The sequence below is a fragment of the Lissotriton helveticus genome, chromosome 8 (genome assembly GCF_964261635.1).
Source record: "Lissotriton helveticus chromosome 8, aLisHel1.1, whole genome shotgun sequence".
Lineage (NCBI taxonomy): Eukaryota > Metazoa > Chordata > Amphibia > Caudata > Salamandridae > Lissotriton > Lissotriton helveticus.
Window position 1 is genome coordinate 703,481,334 of NC_136069.1, and position 24,383 is coordinate 703,505,716.

A 24,383-nucleotide genomic window follows, 5' to 3' on the forward strand; every position below is an offset into this window, starting at 1 on the left:
ATACATTATTTTTTATTATTTTATATTGTTTATGCTACACTTAAATTATTTTCATAATTTTTTGTCCTTTTTCTTGGAGTCGAGCACCCAAAGCGCACCCTACTCGTTTACTGCGCAAAACGTGTCCGCATTTTAAGGTCGCTGTCTAGGATCCGCGTAGGGTGCACGACGGATACGACTTTTCCAACACGGTTACTATGAGACTTGTGCGCGACTTCTGGCGCATACGTAAGATGTACGTATTAAGCGACGTGACGGACGCACGGTAGCGCTTGACATCATATGCATATCGGACTCCCACGATTTTTTAAATGTTGAAAAACGGATTTATATATATTTAATATAAATATTAAGACAAGAGATTATCTGAATATTCTTTAACTTTCTTAAAAAGTACATCACTTTTAAATGCAATTTCGTGAAGTCACGCTGGGTGCGAGCACGGTGCGAGCAGGGTGCGTGCTGAGTCGCGCATCCTACGCGCACCCCATGTGACCTCAAAAAAGAGATTTGATTGGTTCATTACACTTCCTATTGAAACTATTGAAGGACCCCACCCATTTCAATCACTCTTCTTAGACCTTTTACTAGGGAAAGAGCTCCTGAGAAGATCTTCTGTTCCTTTCTTGTTGGAGAAGACATACACCTGATTCAATTATGGCTGCAAATCAACCACCATCCTCTGATTCAGAGCATTCTTCAGAGCAGGAATTTGTTGCAGAAGCTCTACCAAAAGAAAGATACACCAGTATTGTTTGGAAAATGTTTACATTTCCTCCTGGATTGAAGAAAGTGAATGCGACTAAAGTCACCTGTTGCATTTGCAAGGCAGTGCTTTCAAGGGGAATCCCCACAAAGAAATACTCCTGCGGAACTGTAAATATGCGCAAGCACTTGCAAACCAAGCAACCAATAAACTTTGCCAGGGAGGAGTTAAGAAGATTGAGGGAGACTCCTTCTGATTAATCGGCCGTCCCGAGTACCAGTGGAGCAACACCAGCAAGCTCTACATCGCAGCCTGACATCCGTCCACAATTTGGGAAACTAAAAATGACATGCATAAAATGTGGACGGCTGATTGCTTATGGGGAGCAGTCAGTGGATCTGGTGTGTTGAGCTGTTGACCACCACCATTGTTAGTTTTATTTTCTCCTCTCCTCACAGTTTTTAGTTCTCTTTTCCCAGTTCACATGTTTTCCCCTGTTTAAAAAATAAATACAAAACCGTTCCAAAAAAAACCAAAACAATAAAACGAAAAAAAAAGTTATTTTCAGAACTAACTACTCTGGTTAAAGAAAGAGCTAAACTAGTATGCTAGTGTGTGAAAGTTGAGATGAATGTATGTGTGGTGCATAATTGACTGTAAAAATACATTTCTGATGTGTGGTGAATGCATAAGTGCAGAATTATAAGGAAGTGCTGCAGCATGACACTGTAAACTGTTTACCTACAGCATGCTGTGGTACTTCCGAAGCACAGGGATGCAACATATGTACAAAAGTATGTTGCAGCTCTGTGCTTCACTTTGCACAGCTGCTTGAACTGCAGCCAAGTGGTGACATAGGCACCCTTGCACCATGGTGCAAAGATGTCAGTGTCATGCGGAGATTGTTTTTGTGCAGGAAGGGACACCGTGCCTTCCGGCACAAAAACAATCAGTAAAGGCATTTTTCTTCTTCAATATATGCTGTGCATTGCAGCATATACTGAAAGTGAAAAAATGAGAAGTGAAAACAATTTTCCTCATTGTGCTTTGCTATACCAATAGGAGGATGGTGTAGCATCCACAAACATGTCCAGATTCATGATTTCTGATAAATCTGGAGATGTGTCTTGTTCTATGAGTGTTCACACATCAAAACCTATAGAACACCTTTTCAACACAAAGTACTGTGTATGATGAGATTATATTTACACGGAAAAGAAAAAGTATACAGAATGCCTTTTCCTCACCATATAAATAAGAAAGTGAGTTAATGGCTAAGCCAATTGTTATTATAGGAGTATATTTCTGCACTGATAACAGAGAACAAGATACATTTACAACTACGTACGTTTTAGGGAACTGATAGAACATGTTTATATATTACTGAAGGGAAGGGTTGCGACCTAATATGACATTTGCAAAAACACTGACTGATGTGGTTTAAGTTAAAGAGTTTCATTTATTTTAATTCTGAAATTATCAAGACCTGCAAAACAACCATATCAGTCTATTCTGTACTATACCATATATCTTGCAGACAGCTGATCTGAAGCTGTCCCCTATTTTATACCTGTCTGCATTGGAATTTTCTGGCAGAAATCTAGTCCATGCGTGTTGTTTTTCTTCAACCGTGTGAAAACACAGTCCATTGTGCATTTTAAAACTTACTAAAACGTACCGTAACAGTAATACACATACAAAACGGTACACATTTTATCTACTTGTTTTTTATAATCTAAATGGTGGTAAATTTGATATTTTAAAATTAAGATCTGTAAAAAAAAAAAAAAGCAGCTATAACATGTAATAATGCATTTTTAATAGCACATCATAATTTTAACATTTTACAAAGTAATTTCTATGCCATTTTTGCTGTTCGCAGAATATATTGAATTTCACTAGAAATAGTGATTTCAATCGTACTCATCACATAACAGCGGGCAAAAAAAACAATCAATTAGATTGTTTAAAAAAACTAAAATAGTAAAATATTAGGTAATACAAATCACACATATATAAAATGATTACTGCTAAGAAAACATTATAATTTAAAGTTATAAACACTATAAATGATGTCAGTTAAAATTATACACCGAGACAATGTGCAACAAAGAGTCCATAATTCAAATAAATACCTTTCCTTGAGGCCAAATTGTATTTTTGCAGTCATTTTTATGTAAATTGTCCAATCCTATTAAATCATAATAATAAATTCCTCAGAGGCTGAATTATCTTCCTAAAACCTTGGCTTTAAAAATATTAGGTAGGAATTTGGTAATTCAGAAGGCAAACGTTGTTCGAAAACCAATTCAGCATCATTACAAAGGCTCCAGCCTTTCTCACTTTTTAAATAGGCAGTGTAATGTCCAGATGTTGTTGAAGGACCATCATGGAAAATAATTGCTACTACTACAAAAGTCCTTCCTGATATTGATGGTTGTGTAGCTACAAAATGTTTTATTAAAGTGTCCAATTTTCTTCTGTCAGCTGTAAAACGTTGCATCATTAAAATTATATATTGTCCATATCTTTGTATAAATAATGTTGATAATATTTCTGATTTGCATTGGCAACACTCCATGTTTTGATTTGCAGCTTTAACTAATTTAATGAAAGACACTGATTTACAGTCCGGTAATGTCAACTATAAAAATCTTTCAGAGTCTACATCAGTGCTACATGTATACATACAATTCTCACAATAATTATCCCATGTATAACAAAGGCCAAAAATACTCTCTATGTCTACACCTTCATTTTCCAAATAGTAAGCATATACATTAAAAATTCCTGAGCATCTTGGTGGATATTTTGTGTAAATTGTGTAGAACCAGAACATACATCCAAAAGATTACGAACATTAGAAACACTTTGTATTTTACTTTTATCAGTTCTCAATTTTCCATAAACAGAATGCAACAAGGAACAAAATCTTTTTTCCCGATTCTCCATAATTTGCTGTTGCAAACCTTCAAGAAAAAAAAACATTGACCATTACATTAGCGTAGCAGTTGACACCAGAACTATTTTCATATTGATAACCTACACTCTCTTCAACAGTGTCTTTTTTCATTTTGCTTGTAAAGATATTCTCATACCTTCTTTTTCGACCAACCACACGCTTTTCAAATACAATATATTGACCTAAATTAGGAGCATATGCTCTTCTAAACCTATTATACTATTTCACACAGTTGGCATCTGCAGTAACCTTTGTATCATCAAAATTAATCAAAAACAAACCAGATCATTTTCTAACTCGTAACAAAGCAACATATGCCATACCCTCTTTAAACACAGTATTTCCAATGTTCACTGAAGCACTGTCAACACTTAAACCTTGAGATTTATGAATAGTCACTGTGTATGCCAGAGAAACTGGAAACTGTTTTCTACGGACATATAAATCTTTAGCAAGCAATAAACTAACTGAACAATGACCAATTTGTTTAACTTCTTCAATCTGATCAAATTTTATTTTTAAGAATTCAATACCATCTTTATTTTGATAATTAACAAAATCCACAACTTTGCCCATTGCTCCATTATATAAACCTTTTTCTACGTCCAAATTACACCTTAAATGTATCCGACAGTTTCCACATACATATAGATTCTTTTCTAAACCAGCAGTTTTAGATATTGATTTTTCTATAGAATACAATTTTGTCTTCAATTTTTCGGTCAAAATAATAGTGATTCCTTCATGCTCTATTTTATCAATGGCTTCCATTTTTATTATTTCTTCATCCTCCAGTTTCAAAAGTTGTTCATTGAATATAGAAAACTAACGCAATGTTGGCATTAAGCAGATTACAGATTTCTTTTCGGCAATTTCCATGTATATTTTCTCAGGAAGTATATCTTTATTTGGAAACAAATTTTAAAGTAATCGACTCTGCAAAGCTTGTTTGTACAGATTTCAGTACTCAATTTTGCAATGCTGAAAGACCTAGACTCACATAAAGGATTCTTCTAGATTTGAAGTATATACTTGCAGATGATAAACGATCTGAGCATTCATATGCTCCAATTTCTCGATAACATCTTCAAAGTGAAACTGTATAATTTCTTACTTAGAGTCTTCTTGTCACTGCAAGACTACATGTACTTTTTTTTCTGCAAAAACATCAAGCATGCATTCCGTATATTTCAGAACTGCATTTTACTTTTAATACTAAACTTATTTTCAAAACACATAACCAATGACTATTATCTAATTCTACCAAAATGTGAGAACACATTATGTTTTTAACTAATTACATGTCAGGAAACACATGAACTACCAAAATGCTTCTCTCAGGGTGATTACTAAATGCACAGACTCACTGTGTGATTCTACTCAAGCAACTCTATCCCTTGCTTTTTACCAAAACACATTTACCACTCAACAAGACTTTAGGTAACTCTACACATTTCACAAAATGTTCTACTACTCATTAGTATAAAGCTCTTCTATCAGATAATTCCTAAATGCACACAAGACTCACTGTAACACTCTAGACAACCAACACTATCCATTGCATTTTACCAAAACATATTTCATAGTCTAGAAGAAGTACTGCATTTTAATATAGAAACTTGAGTCAGTTTTGCTAATAAATAAAAAAAAATAACTGGTTTCTAATTCTTCCAAAATATGGGAACAGCATAGTTATCTGTCTGCAAGCACATAAAATACACAAATGCTTATCTCAGAATGCTTTTTAAATGCACACACTCACAATAAAATTCTAGAGAAAAAAAAAGTATTCCCTGTACTTTAGCAGGACAAACATATTAGTCTGATTGAAATCAAAATGCACCACATACATTCCCTCACATATTAATAACTCACCTTTCAAATTGTTTTGTAGAATACGAAGTATATCAGTCACAAAGCAGATTTCTTTATACAGAATCTCTGTTTTGAACACCTCTCAAGAGAACCAAATAATGGCACAGTTTCTCTCTCATTTTGAACACATATACACCTTCGCATCAAATCACATTGCTTCCCTCATTAATTCAAAAGCAAACACATATTTCTATTGGTTACAGATTTCAACCCTTTCCAAATGACATAATTTTCAACCCTACCCCCAATCTGCCTTCCGCCTGTTACCATAGAAACACTTCATGGAACACTTAACTGAGCACACAGGTCAAAAGTTCATCACACAATGTTGCTAATCAAAAAAGCAAGTGTGCTTGACTTCCCAATATACCAGCTTATGCTATGTAATGTTCTTTTCAATCACTTCCTGATAACCAATAAGAATCATGCTTTTAAAAAATAGAAACATGCACCCTAATTTTCAGTGTAGAATCTTGTCAAACAACCAATGATTTATTTTCGGTTTTTCAACACTGCATGATATCCACCATTTTAGAAAAATCTTAGTTTTCAAACTGCCACTTAATTTACAGAGACCATCTGAGTGCATCCAGACCTCCCTTCAAGATGCTTAGAGTGTGGATTGTGGGACACAGCTATATTTTCTGGAACCAAAGGTACGCAGAACAGAAAGGAATTTACAAAGACCTAGGTTTACCAAATGTAGACATTAAATTTATTGGACTGAGAGGGTGAAAGTGGCACCAATTGATGCCATTGCTTAAATCCTTTTTCCATCTCCAACACCCTGACCTCATATTTGTGCACAGTGGTGGCAATGACCTAAGCAATTTGACTGGGGTAGGTCTGGAAATTCTTATGATGGACACCTTTGGAGAATTGATATCATTGTTCCCCCAAACTGCCTTTGTCTATTCTAACATATGCGAAAGGCAGAAATGGAACTGGTCCAATCAATTTTGTCCACAGATTGAGAAAGCTAGGAAACATGTGAATAAATCTGTTTCTGCTTTTCTCCGAGACTATAGAATTGAGTCCATATTCCACAACAATCTGTGTTTAAATATGCATGGCATCTATAGGAGAGATGGTGTACATTTTACAGATGAAGGGAACAGAGTCTTCCTCTTGAACTTCAGACTCTGCATCGGTACTTACTTGTAGGCACTAAAACCTCTCAATAAACACAAGGGCTCTTTTTAGAGCCACCTAAAAACTAAACACATAAACTTGATGTATATCTGAAAAATAATATTTGTTTTTGGCATGGTTCCGTGCACCCAACGTGTTAGGAATCGTGCAGCCAATGCATACAAGTCATGCACCACATGCACAGGAGTCACGTACCCTACGGGTTAAATGCCATGCATCCAACGCGTGCACACCAGGGGCGGCACTGAGCGCCACGCTGGGTGCGCGACTCCTAATTATACCGAAAAAAAATTAGCTTCCGTCAGTAATTTTTATTATCCCTGGGGACCCCATCCCCAGGGGCTTATGTAAAATGTTGGAGACCATGGGGGGAGCCCCAATGCCCCCACGGTCCCAGCTGGCTCTCCGCGTCCTTCGGGAGCCGGCAATGCTTTTCCTCAGGGAGAGCAGCTAACATGCTGCTCCCCCTGAGGAAAAGCAATCTCCTTTCCTTTTTGGAAGAGAGAGCAGGTTAACCTGCTCTCTTTTCCAAATAGGAAAGCAGTTTGCAATGACAGGGTGGGAGCTGTGAGGCTCCTGCCCTGCCATTGCAAACAGCATTGTCCAGGGGGTGGGCACCCCAGGACACTGCAGGAGCCAGCTGTGGGGGTGGCGGTCCCCAGGGCCATCGAGGGCTCCAGAAGGGCCTCACATTGAAGAAACCCCGGGGTGGTGGTCCACGGGGCTGGGGGGCCTCAGAGCCCCCGTCAATTAATGTTTTGAAGCCCAGGGGGTGGCGGTCCCCGAAGCTTGGGGGGTCTAAAACCACACCACCCTTTTTTAACAAGTCCCAAGGGTGGCGGTCCGCGGGGCAGTGTGTGGGGGATGGGGACCCCCCACATTATTATTTTTAAATGCCCTCGGGATGTGGCCCCTAAACCGCGGGAGCCCGCGCTTTGTTTTTTTTTCAGCAGCGGAATGCGCGGATCCTACACGCATCCCACGATTTAAAAAATATATATATATGTTTTCCCTAGGGGTCCTTCTGGAACCCCCTAAGCAGACCTAGGGGGTCAGGGTGTGTCTACCCTGCCCCCTTTTCGCATTTTGCACACATATTTCACAGACTTCTTCAGCCTTGCTTCTATCGAGGCGTAAAATGGCTGCCAACAGTTTCTAGATTCGAATGTTGACAACCACTTGACAGCCAATTAGCATTCAGCCCGTGAGCGGGTGGGTGCGCTGATGGTGCGCTCACGATACGCGCAGAGTGCGCGGATCCACCTCGCCCACAGATATATATGTAATTTTAAATGTCTTTTTCTCAGAAACTACTGAACAGATTTACACCAAATAAGCAGAAGGCACGAGTCTGAACCAAGGACTACCTCTTTGCCAAATTTAGTGTAATTCCGTTCAGCCGTTCGGGCTGTAGCCGCGGCTAAAAGTCCTATGGGAAATTGCATGGGCAAAACACGTTTTGGGACCCCCTTTTTTCTCAGGCCCCGCTTGACCAATCACCCCCAAACTTTGAGGGAAGGAGCGGAACTGAGCTGGCCTAAAGTTTGGAAGTTTTCGAGAAGATTCATCAATCTGTGCCAAAGTTATTGGCAATAGAATATTGCAGATATCGTATGCATAATAGGTCCTAACTATAACTACCTACTGGCGACCACCAGTAGGTAATTACCTACTGGCGGTCGCCAGTAGGTATATATAGTTAGGATTTTTTCTCTATGGGATTTTTGAAAATTCTATGTCTAATAACTTTGGCGTTTGTGGACGGAATTGGCTGAAATTTTCAGGAAAATGGCACATTTTGTTTCTGAGCAGCCCTTGAAAATTTGGGGGGGGTTCGTCAAGGGGGGGCCGAGAAAAAAGGGGGGTCCCAAAACGTGTTTTTAACATTGAGTTTTCCATAGGGCGGTTGGCCTCACTTTTAGCCCGAACGGCTGAATGGATTTGCACGAAACTTGGCAAAATTGTAGGGACTGGTAGCCCGATGTACCTTTTGTAGGTCTCAATATATGTGCTCCAGTGGATTTTGAGAAATTAACGTTTAAAAAAAAAAGATATATATCTGTAACAGCGGACCGGGCAGCACTCCGGTTCGCAGACTTTTCGCGGTACGGAGCTTTGCGAAGCGAAGCTGATTGGTTCTCCGGCGTCTGTGAACATTCCAAACAGTCCGTAGCGGCCGCCATCTTGTCTCTCGGTAGGATCGAGAGACAAGAGGAGGCCAAAGCGAAGGGGCAAATGACCATAAGGGGGCATAGTAGATCCTCGCTGACCCCCTAGGTTTGATGTGGAGGTTTTAAAAGGGTCCCGCGGGGCAAAAAAAAATAATAATAATAATAATCGAATGGCTGAATGGATTTGCACGAAACTTGGTAAAATATTAGGGACTGGTAGCCCGATGTGCCTTTGCTAGGTCTCAATATATGTGCTCCAGTGGATTTTGAGAATTTAACGTTCAAAAAAAGATATATATCTGTAACAGCGCTCCGCTTCGCGTAACGGAGGTTTGCGAAACTGATTGGTTCTCCGGCGTCTGTAAACATTGCAAACAGTCCGTAGCGGCCGCCATCTTGTCTCTCGGTAGGATCGAGAGACAAGAGGAGGCCAAAGCGAAGGGGCAAATGACCATAAGGGGGCATAGTAGATCCTCCTTGACCTCTTAGGTTTGATGTGGAGGTTTTAAAAGGGCCCGCGGGGCAAAAAAAAATAATAATAATAATCGAACGGCTGAATGGATTTGCACGAAACTTGGCAAAATTGTAGGGACTGGTAGCTCGATGTGCCTTTGCTAGGTCTCAATATATGTGCTTCAGTGGATTTTGAGAAATTAACGTTCAAAAAAAGATATATATCTGTAACAGCGCTCCGCTTCGCGGAGATAAAATTATATCTGTATTACCTAGCTGTTGCTAACACCAGTTAGCGACGGCTAGTAGGAGATAGCGACCATCTTGGGCCCCACTTTGCATGTGAGTGATATTTATCACTAATGACATGCAAAGTGGGCATGCCAAGATGTTAGCGACTGGAAACAGTCGCTAACATCGCTATCTCCTATTATCAACTTTTGGAAATATTCGAGATAAGCGCGAATATCTCCAAAAGCTAGCACCTGCCCTGAGCAGTTCTTAGCCATGTTATCCAATGGGAGGTGGATAACATGGCTAAGAGCATTAGCTCGGTAATGCATGAATATCGCTGAGTTTTCAGCGATATTAATGCATTGCGGTCGTTTTTTATCGTATTTGCGATAAACCTTGATAATAGCAAGGTTTATCTGCGATAATTTCTGACAATGCTTAGCGGTAAAAAAATCGTTGCTAAGCATCGTTAGGGATAAATATCGCTTAACTTTGGTAATATGCCCCAATGTCTGTTAACGTTCGATTCGAAGGAAATCAGGAAGTGTTGAAAAACATTGTCTGCGCCATCTTGTCTTTTTTCAAATGCCACACTTTTGTCGTGCACGGCAGCCATTTTAGATGCCTTGACCAGACCCACTCTGTGCACGCTGTCGATCCTTAGCATGGCTCCCCACCCTCGCAAGCATCTCCCCCAGGCAGTGGTCACCCCCGCTCTCTGTCTTATGCATGGGTAATAAACCTCCCCCCATCTGCGCTGCTCTTCCCTGAGAATCACACCCTGTGCCCGCCCGACACCTCCCTTTCGCCCTATTCACTACCGCACCCTCTGACACTCCTTTTCCTCTGTGTCCGATTGTCCAGGCCGGTCCTAGGGTATCAGCTAGCCCTGCAGATGTAGTTTATGGCCCCAGCTGTAAAGAATCACCCCTCTTCAAAGGAGTTATAGTAGATCAAGGCCCACACTCGATGAGATCCGTCACAGCAGACGCGTTCCTATTATCTGAAAACCATCCTGTATTGTGATTGGGGAGGGGACCGAGCCTGAAGCGAAAGATTCCAGGGATGACTCTTTGTACATCAAAGTTTTTACAATTATGTGTCACATTAAAAATATATAGCACTCCGACAAAGTAGTAAGATTATAAAACTTTAATAACTTATAAATATATACAAGAAAACAAAAATAGTAGAAACATATAAACATTTTTAGGGAAAAACAACGAAGTAGCGGTCGGCTGTGCGAATAGTCCCAACGCAGCACAACGTTCAGATTTCCGGCGTGGGGCGTCGCGGGGGGTGGGTCATCAGTAGCAAACTGTTGTGCGAATAGTTCCAAGGCAGCAGAACGATGGCACCAAGGTGATGTCCAGTAAGTTGCCGCACTGGTTTTGGTATCCTACAATGCTGCTCCGAATAACGGCGTGGGGCGCCCCGGGGGAGGCGGCGTGAACGGGCCTCTCCAGGTGGAGTGTCATCTGTTGTAGTGGGGCGCCCCTTTACCGTTTCAGTTGCCATTCCGTCCGTTTTTGGTCCACTGTGTCAAAAGCCGCAATTCAGCTGAGTTGCGCCCACTCTTGCGGTGCAGCGATAGGCGGCTGTCACAGGACTCTCAAAATGGCGGCAGGCTGTTTCCTTTTTGGGCCTGGTCCACTGAAATGGCCCTGGGACACCTTGGAAATCGGACGCTTGTCTGCTAGGTCTTGGACCCCATTCTCGAAAGCGTCCCCTCCGCCTTGAGGATTCATCAAATGTTTTGGGGGCCCCCGACTCCTGTAGGCTTCTGGTGGGGAGCGGTTGCCATGATTGCTCGCGGAATTACCACGACGGAGCTACGAGATGGTGGTGCTCTTATGCTGACGCCAGCTTCAGTCTGAAACATCCAGAAACAAGGTGGGGCTTTCATCGTTTGGGAAAAAAAAAAAGTTTTCATCCAATGAAAACTGTTGTTTTTAGGTCATATGATCAAGCCTTCCATCATTAGGAAACCAAAAGTAAAATGAACCAATGAAAAGTTTTATAAACAAGTCACATGACCTGTTATGCGGCATAGGGTATAAAATGCGGAGAAAATACGTTGGCACGTGAGGCGGCGTCAGTAGCGGACCGATGTGCGAATAGGCCGAAGGCAATACAACGCGCCAAGATCCGGATGGCACCGAGGTGGTGTCCAGCAAGTTGCAGCACTGGTGTGGCCATCCTACAATGCTGAAAGTCGGCGTGGGGCGCCCCGTTGGCCTGTGAGTTTGCGTCAGTAGCGGACCGATGTGCGAATAGGCCGAAGGCAGCACAACGCGCCAAGATCCGGATGGCACCGAGGTGGTGTCTAGTAAGTTGCCGCACTGGTGTGGCCATCCTACAATGTTGAAAGTCGGCGTGGGGCGCCCCGTTGGCCTGTGAGATGGCGGCAGTAGCGGACCGATGTGCGAATGGGGCCAAATGCAGCGCAACAATATTTTCGGAATAGAAGACACCACAAGGCGCTGAGATGCCAAGATCCGGATGCCACCGAGGTGGTGTCTAGCAAGTTGTGGCACTGGTGTGGCCATCCTACAATGGTAAAAGTCGGCATGGGGCGCCCTGTTGGCCTGTGAGATGGTGTCAGTAGCGGACTGATGTGCGAATGGGGCCAAAAGCAGCGCAACAATATTTTCTGACTGACACCACAAGGCGCTGAGATGCCAAGATCCGGATGGCACCGAGGTGATGTCTAGCAAGTTGCTGTACTGGTGTGGCCATCCTACAATGGTAAAAGTCGGCGTGGGGCGCCCTGTTGGCCTGTGAGATGGTGTCAGTTGCGGACCGATGTGCGAATGGGGCCAAAGGCAGCGCAACAATATTTTCTGTATGGAAGATACCACTAGGCGTTGAGATGCCAAGATCCGGATGGCACCGAGGTGATGTCTAGCAAGTTGCTGTACTGGTGTGGTCATCCTACAATGCTGAAACTCGGCGTGGGGCGCCCTATTAGCCTGTGAGATGGCGTCAGTAGCGGACCGATGTGTGAATGGGGCAAAGGTAGCGCAAGAATATTTTCTGAATAGAAGACACCACAAGGCGCTGAGATGCCAAGATCCGGATGGCACCGAGGTGGTGTCTAGTAAGGTGCACTGGTGTGGTCATCCTACAATGCTGAAACTCGGCGTGGGGCGCCCCATTAGTCTGTGAGATGGCGTCAGTAGCGGACCGATGTGCGAATAGGCCGAAGGCAGCACAACGCGCCAAGATCCGGATGTCACCGTGGTGGTTTCATAGTTGAGAGGCACTTCATCTGCAGTGGGGCGCCGAGATCCGGATGGCACCGAGGTGATGTCTAGCAAGTTGCTGTACTGGTGTGGTCATCCTACAATGCTGAAACTCGGCGTGGGGCGCCCCATTAGCCTGTGAGATGGCGTCAGTAGCGGACCGATGTGCGAATAGGCCGAAGGCAGCACAACGCGCCAAGATCCGGATGTCACCGTGGTGGTTTCATAGTTGAGAGGCACTTCATCTGCAGTGGGGCGCCGAGATCCGGATGGCACCGAGGTGATGTCTAGCAAGTTGCTGTACTGGTGTGGTCATCCTACAATGCTAAAACTCGGCGTGGGGCGCCCCATTAGCCTGTGAGATGGCGTCAGTAGCGGACCGATGTGCGAATAGGCCGAAGGCAGCACAACGCGCCAAGATCCGGATGTCACCGTGGTGGTTTCATAGTTGAGAGGCACTTCATCTGCAGTGGGGCGCCGAGATCCGGATGGCACCGAGGTGATGTCTAGCAAGTTGCTGTACTGGTGTGGTCATCCTACAATGCTGAAACTCGGCGTGGGGCGCCCCATTAGCCTGTGAGATGGCGTCAGTAGCGGACCGATGTGCGAATGGGGCCAAAGGCAGCGCAACAATATTTTCTGAAGAGAAGACACCAAAAGGCGCTGAGATTCCAAGATCCGGATGGCACCGAGGTGGTGTCTAGCAAGCTATGCAGTTGAGTTGTGTGCGCACTTGCGGCGAATAGGTCGAAGGCAGCATAACAATGTTTTCTGAATAGAAGACACCACAAGGCGTTGAGATTCGGTTACCACCGAGGTGATGTCTAGCAAGTTGCCGCACTGGTGTGGCCATCCTACAATACTGCTCCGAATAACGGCGTGGGGTGCCCGAAGGGGGGGGGGGAGGCGGCGTGAACGGGCCTTCCTAGGTGGAGGCTCGTCTGCTGTAGTGGGGCGCCCCTTTACCGTTTCAGTTGCCATTCAGCTGAGTTTCGGCTGCTCTTGATGCTACAGCGACAGGCGGCTGCAACAGGACTCTCAAAATGGCGGCCTGTTCTTTGGATTTGGGCCTGGTCCACTAAAATGGCCCTGGGACACCTTAGAACTCGGACGCTCGATTTTTTTTTCCTTTCCTGTACATGCAAAAAAAGGTAAATGCCCGGTACGTTACACGCTTCATCTGCCACGATGAACTCTCCAGAGGAACCGAAAAAAAATATAGTTATGGTAACTATACCATGCATCGTCATATGGAGAGGTGGCACCAATTAATTATAGTGCTGCATAAAAGAGAGATTTGGAGGAGAACCCCTGACCTGCTAGTACATTCATCAAAGAAGTGGCACTGACAGCATCAGAGGCAAGGGAAACGGTCCCAAATATTTAGAAGAACTTTGGAAAGATTAAAATGACATGTTTAGATTGTGGCAAATTAATTTCATGTGGACAGATGAGTGTTACTCTAATAAATACAGCATATGAACATCATCATAGTCGATGGTTGGTAGAGACATTTTGACTATATCCTGGACCTGCCCGTCCTCGCCCAAAATGGCGCCGGAATAAATGGGACTCGTAACTCCTTGTTGTGTACTGGTTGCAGAACCTTGAAATCACGAGATACGTATGCAGTTTTGAAGCACATGGCGGGCGGGGACGAGAATTGATTGAATATTTCGACATCCCTATTGATATTAAGTTCTGATGTGTTATTGATTACTGTACTATTGAAAGTTCGAATTAACGTCACCCATGGTACTTGCCCGCAAATGTATATCTAGATAATTTTATTGTAACTGGCCCTGTCGTATTTTAATTATAAAATGTACGTCCACCGATTCCGTAACTGTTAGACACCTTAGTTCTTGCAACCTAATGGCCCGCCCGTTACGTTCCTCTACAGTGTAAATGTCTACTCATCATATACGATTACAGTTTGCTCCGTGGCCGGCCCACGTGGTTATAGGCTCGTATTTGTATAATGAAATTTTCACAATAAAGGTTTTTAAAAGAAAACATGGTAGTAGTATATACATTGGTAAAGTTTCTAATAATAGTCACTGTTTTAGAATCATTAAAAGGCAAGTGAAATAAAGCAGACCAATTACATGAAGGGTAAAAGGTATAATACGAAGGAACGCAGTAAAGATAAATGGTCAAGGGCTGTTGTGTTTTCTATTCCTGCAACATAAAGTGATCGATAAGAATCTCATATTCAGGCGTATCGGCGACTAAGACAGCAGGTCGACCCTCTTTTGCTCAACGGCTCCGTCATGGGACGAAGAAACGCTCTTTTTCTCGAAAAAAGAATATATTTTACTTGCAGGACAGTTGTAAATTTTCCGGGAAAGTACATTAGCCTGGAACATTATAACATATATTTAAGAAAAAATAATGTTCGGAAGTAATAAAAAGCGTAATTTTTAGGTCATATGACCAAGCCTTTCATCATTAGAATAAGAAAAGTAAAATGAACCAATGAAAAGTTTTATTAACAAGTCACATGACTTGTTATGCTTACGTTACGCGCTGCGCGCCCCGGATGACTTTCGGATGCGCTAACGCGGCGCGTCATATGACGCATTACGCGACAACGCAGGTCCAGAATATAGTCAAAATGTCTCCACCAACCAGCGGTCGGAACACAACCCCTTTCAGCAGGCTAAATAGTTCTGTTAAATGACAACAGAAGGGACAGGCAACAAGAACCATCAGTCAAAGAGGGGAGGGCTAGTTCTTCTCTACCGGGTTACATTGGGGCGCTACCGGAACTGATCGAATTGGTAGTCTACAGTGTTTCTGGATGTTTCAGACTGAAGCTGGGGTTAGCATGAGAGCAGTACCATTTCGTAGCTCCGTCGTGGCCATTCCGCAACCAATCATGGCAGCCGCTCTTTATCGTTATTTTGGGCGGGGTGGGTGGCGGAGCCGAGCTGTTTTGCAGCCATCATTGTGTGGAGTTCAGTTCATTTCACTAGTTTTGTATTTGTCATGAGGGGTTGTTCCTAATGTTTCTATTTTAGCGAGGTCAAAAAGAGATCCCGTTAGTGGCCTACTGATTTTGCTCGATTACTTTTCTTTTTTTTTTACACGATTTTTCGTTATCTGCAAAGACTAAACAGAGTATTGCGACTCTGTATTTGTTTGTAAATAGAGAATGAACCAAAGAGAACCAATTCTAAAACAGTAAATACTTGGATAACAATCAATCAAATGGAGAGAGAAGCAGGCACGACGTATTACAACGGGGGCAAAGGCCTGCGTTAACTACCTTTCACTATGTGCAAAGAGAGAGTACTCCTAATAGAAATGAGGGGGGGGGCATCATTCAAAGCAGATCAGTGTGCATAAACACGAAAATGTTTTCACTTACCACGTACTTGACATTCGACAGCTTATGATATTTGCTATTAAAAAAACATTGAAATTCACTGAAAAAACCATAGGTTATAGATCATATATAGTTAGGAATTAGCATTTACAAAACCTTGAAAATTCACTGAAAAAACAATAGGTTATAGACCATATATAGTTAGGAATTAGCATTTAAAAAACCTTATTTTACTCACACAAAACCATTGAAATTCCATATATAGTTAGTTGCACTAACTATATATCGCGCACCCGCAATCCACTGCTGATGATGTCACATATTACATCATTCATGACATGGTCAGTGACATCACTGATGACATCACTGATGACATCTCAAATGACATCACTGATGACATCACTGATGACATCTCATTTGACATCAATGACCACATCACTGATGGTATCATTCATGTGACAATACAATGCATCTCCTCATATTTTAATATAACCTCTGTTTCACCCAGTGTTAAATACAGAGTATAATTTTTGAAACTATTGACACACCAATACTAGTTACTACATATGTACTCACTGATTCCTATGTCTACACACACATTCACTCATTCACCCATACAATCATTCATACATACAATCACTCATCTTTACAACACTATCATATGCACTCATACACCTATACAGACACTCACACTCTGCCACTCATCCATGGAGTTACTCACACACCTAGTCAGTCCTGTAAAGAATCAATCACACTTCCATTTTCTTGTCTATACAGTTAAACATAGAGCACCTTATATTTTCAAACATATACTAACACATACTTACCTTGTTATACAATCATTGATATAAGTACACATTGATCTGCACAGAGTCACACACCTCCCAGCCAGCCACACACACACTCAGTCTCCCATACAAATACTTGGACAATCAATCAATAACCCATATAGTTACTCATATAGCTACTGATCAACACATGCAGCAGTTTACAGAACAACAGACATAATGATGCACAAATTAAGAGAGTTTAGTCACTAACCCATGCACTCAGTGAGACACATTTAATCACTCACTCATACAGTCAGTCATGCACCTACTAAATCCTTCGTCCAGACACTTATACATCCACTCATTCTTCAATATGTAAGACATATTTAAACTTTACAGAAACATAAAATCACTGGATGTTGTTATCAGTGATGTCATTTGAGATGTCATCAGTGATGTCATCAGTGATGTCACTGACCATGTCATGAATGATGTAATATGTGACATCATCAGCAGTGGATTGCGGGTGCGCGATATATAGTTAGTGCAACTAACTATATATGGAATTTCAATGGTTTTGTGTGAGTAAAATAAGGTTTTTTAAATGCTAATTCCTAACTATATATGGTCTATAACCTATGGTTTTTTCAGTAAATTTTCAAGGTTTTGTAAATGCTAATTCCTAACTATATATGATCTATAACCTATGGTTTTTTCAGTGAATATATATATATATAGTTATAGTTAGGACCAAGTTTCCATAGGAAGAACATTTTTTGTTTTGCTTTGGCGTCATTTGCTGAATCTTCATGATATTCTCAAACCAAATTCTTTGTTCATATCAGCTCCTATGTTAAAAGTTTTTGGGTGATTGGTAAAGGGGGGCCAAGAAAAAAGGGGGAAACCAAAACATGTTTTCTCCATGTTAATTTCCATTGGAAACTTTAAATAAGGCTACAGGTCGAACGGGTGAACGGAATTACTCCACATTTGGTAGTGAGAAGGGTCTTGGTCTAGAAAGCACACTTTTGTATATTTGGTGTAAATTAGTTCAGTAATTTTGGAGAAATAACTAAATTTACAGATATCGATATTTGGGAATTCTGCCATTTAATTGGCTGAAGCGTTACGAGCACGAGCTTGCTGCTGATTTGCAGTGAGCGGTGCTAGCGGTTGCAACTAGGAAGTGTTGGATGCCATTTTGTGATTCCGTTGAAGCGGGTAAGGGGAAAAAAGGGCGAAAAAAGTGGGAAAGAGGAGGGTAGGAGCACTGTAACCTCTGTGGGGTGTTTAGTGTGTGCTATAGAAGGGGTGCAAAGCGAAGTATTTACCCCTACTGGTTTGAAAGTGGTGGGCTATGGAACTTAAGTGAGATATTGCCTAGAGTTTGATGCTGCTAACGTGAGCTGGTGCAGTACTCGCGGACTAAAGCGTCAGCCCAAGTTGTGTATCTTATGCTGTGAAGTTATGTGCTGTGGCCTTTGCACTACACTTGTGGAAGTAGGGTCAGCATGTGTTTATAACTACAAGAACAAACTACTGACTAGTTCTGGTCTAAAAGTCCTGGGGTACGGAAAATATGTGAGGTACTGTATAGAGTCTCATGCTGCTCGCTGAGCTGCTGCCGGATATGGGGATGAAAGCTTGAGTGCAAAATGTATGTCATATGTTTTGAAGTCATGTGCTTTGGCCACTGTGCCACATCTGTCCAAGTAGTGTCAGCATGTAGTTATAGCTACTTTGAGGAACTTTTGATTCGAACATTGTAACGTGCATGGTGCTTAGGGGGTGTAATGCAGGGAGTGCGAAGGTACATTCGCGCGTATCAAATGAATTCGTTATTGGTGAAGTGCAAACTACTCACTTCTACGGGTGTGATGGTGCTTGGGGCGTAAGCTGAGCTGCTAAAGGAGTTGGGGTAAAGTCGCTGAACTACTGACTCCTACCGGTCTGAAGTGCATGGTACAGAAATTATATGAGGTATTGCCTAGAGTGTCATGCTGGTAAATTGAGCTGCTGCTGGACTCGGGGATGAAACCGTGAGCCCAAACTGTGTGTCCTATGCTGTGAAGTCATGTGCTCAGGGTGCTGTGCCACACCTGTCCAACTTGTATATGATACTTAGGTGTTATTGTATAGGGAGTGCGAAGGTAAATTAATACGGTATTTGTAAAGTGCAAACTACTGACCCTTATGGGTGAGTAGAGCCGGTGAACAAAGTGAGAGCTCTGTGCTGCAAAGTGAGATGGTGTGGCCGCTGCACCACAGCTGTGTGGAGAATACATTTTAGCGAGGGTCCTGGAGTTGCCGTTATCTGGCCCTAAAATAGCGACCTAAGTTGTAAGTTATAGGGTCGCTCTAAAAAGAGCCCTTGTTTTTATTAATTGGAGCTACATATAAGTGCAGATGCACAGCTTCAAGTTATTCAGGAAACTCGATTTCTCTGATCTGTGAAGTGTACTTCATCACTTCTGTAGATATGATCCATATCAAACCGTATGTTGTTGTTGTAGATGGCCCCATTTTGTGGTCTCTGAGGTATGCAGACACAGCTTTGTTGACATTCTTCCTAGATTTTTCAATCTGAGGACAACATTTTTTTGATCATTTCCACTACTGTCTTTGGCATATATAGGACTATACAAAGACAGTTTGAGGCAAAAGTAATATCAATTGTCCAAAGGTGTCCTTCATAAGCATTTCCAAACCTACCCGAGTCAATGTGCCTAGGTCGTTTCCACCACTGTGCACAATCATGAGGTCAGGGTGTTGGAGATGCAAACCGGTTTTAAACAAAGGCAACAATTGGTGCCACTTCAATCCTCTCTGTTGAAACCATTTAGTGTCCACATTTTGTAAACCTAGGTCTAAGTCAATACGTCTCTGTTCTGCATATCGCTTGCACCAGAAAGCATAGATATGTCCAACGATCACCACTAGCATTTTGAAGGTATGGCTGAAAGGTATGGAGAGATGTCTGTAGCTCATACAGTTCCTTCATAGAATAAAAGATATGTTTAAAGATGGGGAACTAGTTTTTTTTCACATACAAAATGATACCTGATTGGGAGATGAAAAGCATTGTTTTTTAAAAGTAGCGTGCACATTCATTTTGTAGAAAAGCATCTTTGTAATTGGTCAAGAAAAAAAGTTTGAATGTGGAGTACATATTATAGGATAAAATTTGCTCAAATCAACCACACCTGTTACTTGTATTTGGAAGGCACTGTTACTCTTAAAACAATTGTGAACTTTTAACCTGCACATGCCGTTAAATGTTCGAGAAAATGTTGCAAAAAAAATATTGTTAAGTTTAAAAAAAACTTGATGAACTTTAATCTGCACGTGTTGTAGAATGTTCTAGAACTTATGTTGATAGAGTACGTTGCACTGCTGACTTCGATGTGTCGTTGAATATGAAAAAAATTGTTAATATGGAATATTAAAAAGAAACAAATAGAGAGAACTTTTGAAACATAAAAGAATCAAGGAAGTATTCTAATTTGTTCATTACTTGTATTTATGTGTGGAGGAACAAAATTATAGAAACAGCACCAGGAAGAGGAAGAAGCAGGGAGTGGGGGGACGAGGGGAGATGGGCACAATGGCACACATGTTCAATGAAGTACTGCACAAGTATAGACAAAGAATGGCCAAAATAAAACACACCAGCAAGGAGCATAAGAGACACAACCTGGCAACATCACACCACTAAACAAGCATAGAAGTGAAAACCAGGCTTCATTCATACAGGATGTATAGAAAGGACGGTTGTAGGTGTTGTGGGATGTTTGCAACCCTGGTCATCATGGATGAGATGCCCAGCCCGTGGCACATGGGAGGGTTCACTGTGTGTTATATTGCCAAACAGCTGCTCTTCCCTCCCGCGAGCCCCCACACTTTTGTGCAGTGCGCTGTTGTATCCTGTGCACTCGTACGGCACAGCAATGTAATGTCTATTCCGGCATGTCCTGCGGCATTTAAACTACACCATGAGAGTGCCATTTGGTGGTGGTTTATCCCACTTTACAACATCGTCTGCTGCGGCCCTTGTGGCAGGCCACACCAGAACACAGAAACCAACTTACTGCACTTCCTGCACACGGACATGTCCGAGAAACCCCGTTTCCCTCGCCGGATAGGCACACCTCTGCACTGACCTGTGTACGTCGGACCAGCACACGTGTGTTGTGCTTGAAGGAGGATGCATGCGTAGCTACATGTCCAGGGGCACTGCCAACGCTGAGGTGACATGGTAACGTCTGCTGAAGACAGCACACTGTGATGTTGCAGGGCCCGTGCCTATCATGCTAACACAATGAACGCAGGGACACACTTGCTCAGATGTGGGTTTGGGGGGTGTTGGTGGTCCTGGTGTTGTTGCGATGAGTCTTGTGACCCTCATGGGTATCCCTGTATCGTGCTCATTGACTATATGGTAAATGTGGGTGTTCTGGTGTGGCTCTTGGCTGTGTTTCCTTTCATGCTGCAGGTAGTAATCCTGCTTAACACCAGCAGAAAGCAGGTGTAAAATTCCTGGTGGTAACGTGGGTTATCACCTGAATTAATTTTGCATTGCAGTTGTGAAAGTTTTGATGTCATTTTTTTGTGTTTTGTGTGCAGAACAATATACGACCTGGGCAGTGTATCCCATCAAGATGCAGCACCTGACGCACTACTCCTTATCAATATAAATACAATGAGATTTCTTCATTGATTTTGTGTGTCCACTGTAAGAGGCATTACCTATGTGCAATTCAATACAGGATTTTAGTAGTTTGAATAAATCGCAAAGGTGCACCTCGTGGTTTTTGCACGGATGCTTATTCTGCATTTCATTATCAGCACTTTAATGCAACTAAAGTTAAGATAAATCTAACACAGTATTCAGAAGTTGGTGCAAACTGCAGAGATCACCAGTATTCCTATGATAAGTGCTCCAAAATTTAACACCATGGTGGATACCAGCAAATAACAGTAATAAGAACAAGAAAGAATCACACAGCAGTTAAGAAAACACCCGAAAACAGTTAATAATTTTTTTGTTGTCAAACTTTATTTTTTTATAAACATATATAAACCATAAACTATTTTTAAATGTTATTTTTTATTAATATATATATATATATATATACATAATAAACCAATAAACACAATTTAACAAACATAATAGAAAAGAACAAGGTGCAAGAGTCCTGTGGGGACCATGGATGTCGACAACAGAGCCTGGAAAATAAAGCACAAAATAAGGACGTGTGTAATGCGCATATCAAAGGACTGAGAGAGAGAAACAGAGAAGGAAAAACAAGCCATAAAGACAAAGAGAGGGAAGGAAAGAAAGGGAGTTAGAAAGGGAGAAGGGTGAGAGAGATAGAAGAAAAGGAATGAACAGAGTAAAAGAGAGAGAGAGAGAGAGAGAGAGAGAGATAAGAGAGGGGAGTGAGAGAGAGAGAGAGAGAGAGAGAGAGAGAGAGAGAGAGAGAGAGAGAAAGAGGGAAGTGAGAGAGAGAGAGAGACTCTTGCCTCTGTGCATCATGAGCAAATAATTACATGGTGCCAGCTGAGTGTGCAGCAGTGGGCCGACTCCACGGCCCGTCAAAACCCCACCGATCTCAGATGTGTTGCTAAGTCCTGAGTCATGAATGGCGGAGACCACATCAGATACTCTGCCGATCTCAGATGTGTTGCTGAGTTCTGAGTCATGAATGGTGAAGACCACATCAGAGTCTGCGGGGATCTTACAGATGTTGCTGAGTCCTGAGTCATGAATGGCAGAGACCACATCAGCTGCTTTGCGGATCTCCCAGATGCCGCTGAGTCCTGAATGGTGGAGACGACAACAGCTTCTCCACGGCCCGGCACATCATAAACATGTCGCTGAGTCCTGAGTCATCATTGTAGGAGACCGCCTCAGGGTTTAGTGCCGCTAAGCCTGTGGAACTCAAGCTTGTGCCATGTGGTGGTAGGCCCCTGATGACCACATGAGTTTGGGGTGGCATTAACCCTATGCATATGAAGTCTGTGCCAAGGGGATGGTAGGCCGCTGGCGGCCATTCAGCTGAAGATGCGACTAACCTTCTGCACAACTTTTCATGGACTCTTTAAGGTTGAGACCCGTGGAGCGTTCGCCAGATAGTCAGCACCGGCAATAAACGATGTGATGTTGTCGATCTATTATATTTGCGTGGTCACATGGCCTGTGCCGCATGTGCCGGATGGGTGTGGTGTGTGTGCAAACCTGCCCTCAGGGAGTGGCTGTGAGATGTTGAGAACTAGACCACTGGCCTGCACACCAACAGCGAGTACTCCTGCGACAGGTAGCTATGTGGGGCCAACGTCGGAACGGAGTGGTGTGGCATGACGTACGATGGAACAGGGCAGGGATAGACACAATGATGAGGGCGGCTCGTAGTACTGCGTCTGGGAGTCGAGCAGACAGGCCACAGCTGTCCCTCTGCGAGCCTGGGTCCGAACTCTTCACAAGTCACACTTTATAAGTATTGAAAAAACATTTTGTGATTCAGTTCATCAGCTGGCATCTGTCCAAGGCATTTGTGAAAACATATCGGTTTTATTTCGGTGAGTGATACTCCTTTGGCGCTCCCTCTCCCCATATTAGCAGGTAACGTACTCTCTTTAATCTGTAAATACTTCTCACTAATGGAAGGGAGTGAGGTGCTGTGGTCGCTGCCACGAAGTTGGGGTCGCTGTAATTCAGGACTCAGGACACAGTTACACATGTGGTTGGCTTGTGATAAAGAGGGTTAGTGGGACTAGGTGTTGCCGGCCTTGCATATCGAAATATGCCTAACTGATCTAAGGGAGTGTGGTGCTGTGGTCACTGCCACGGACTTGGGGTCAGTGCGATTCAGAACTCAGGACACAGTTACACATGTGGGATCGGCTTGTGTTGAATAAAGTTAGTGACACCACGTGTCGCCGCCATTGCATATGTCAATTTGCCTCACTGATTGAAGGGAGTCTGCTTCTGCAGTTGTGTCACGGAGTTGGGGTCACTGCTATTCAGGATTTAGGACACAGTTACACATGTGGGATCGGCTTGAGTTGAACTGAGTTAGTGGCACCAGGTGTTGCCGGTCTTCCACAGTGTAGGTCAGAGGTAGCGGTGAGCAAGGGCCCATGACATAAATGATGTAATATGTAAAGTCATCAGCAGTGCATTGCAGGGGCGCAAGTTATAGTTAGCTCAACTAACTATAACAGCGGACTTTCTATCATTTTGTATAAGTGAAATGTCCAACTAATTATAACGTCCCTGACACCTATGGTTTCTTCTGTGAATTTCTAAGATTTTTTAAATGCTAATTCCTAACTATAATGTCTGTAAAACCTATGTTTTTTTCAGAGAATAGAGCCCACTGAGGTATTTATTTCAAACCAAGAGAACATCGCGGCACCAATTAGCGAAAACCACAAAAACCACAATGAATAATAATAATAATAATAGGCAGGTTTATAAAGCG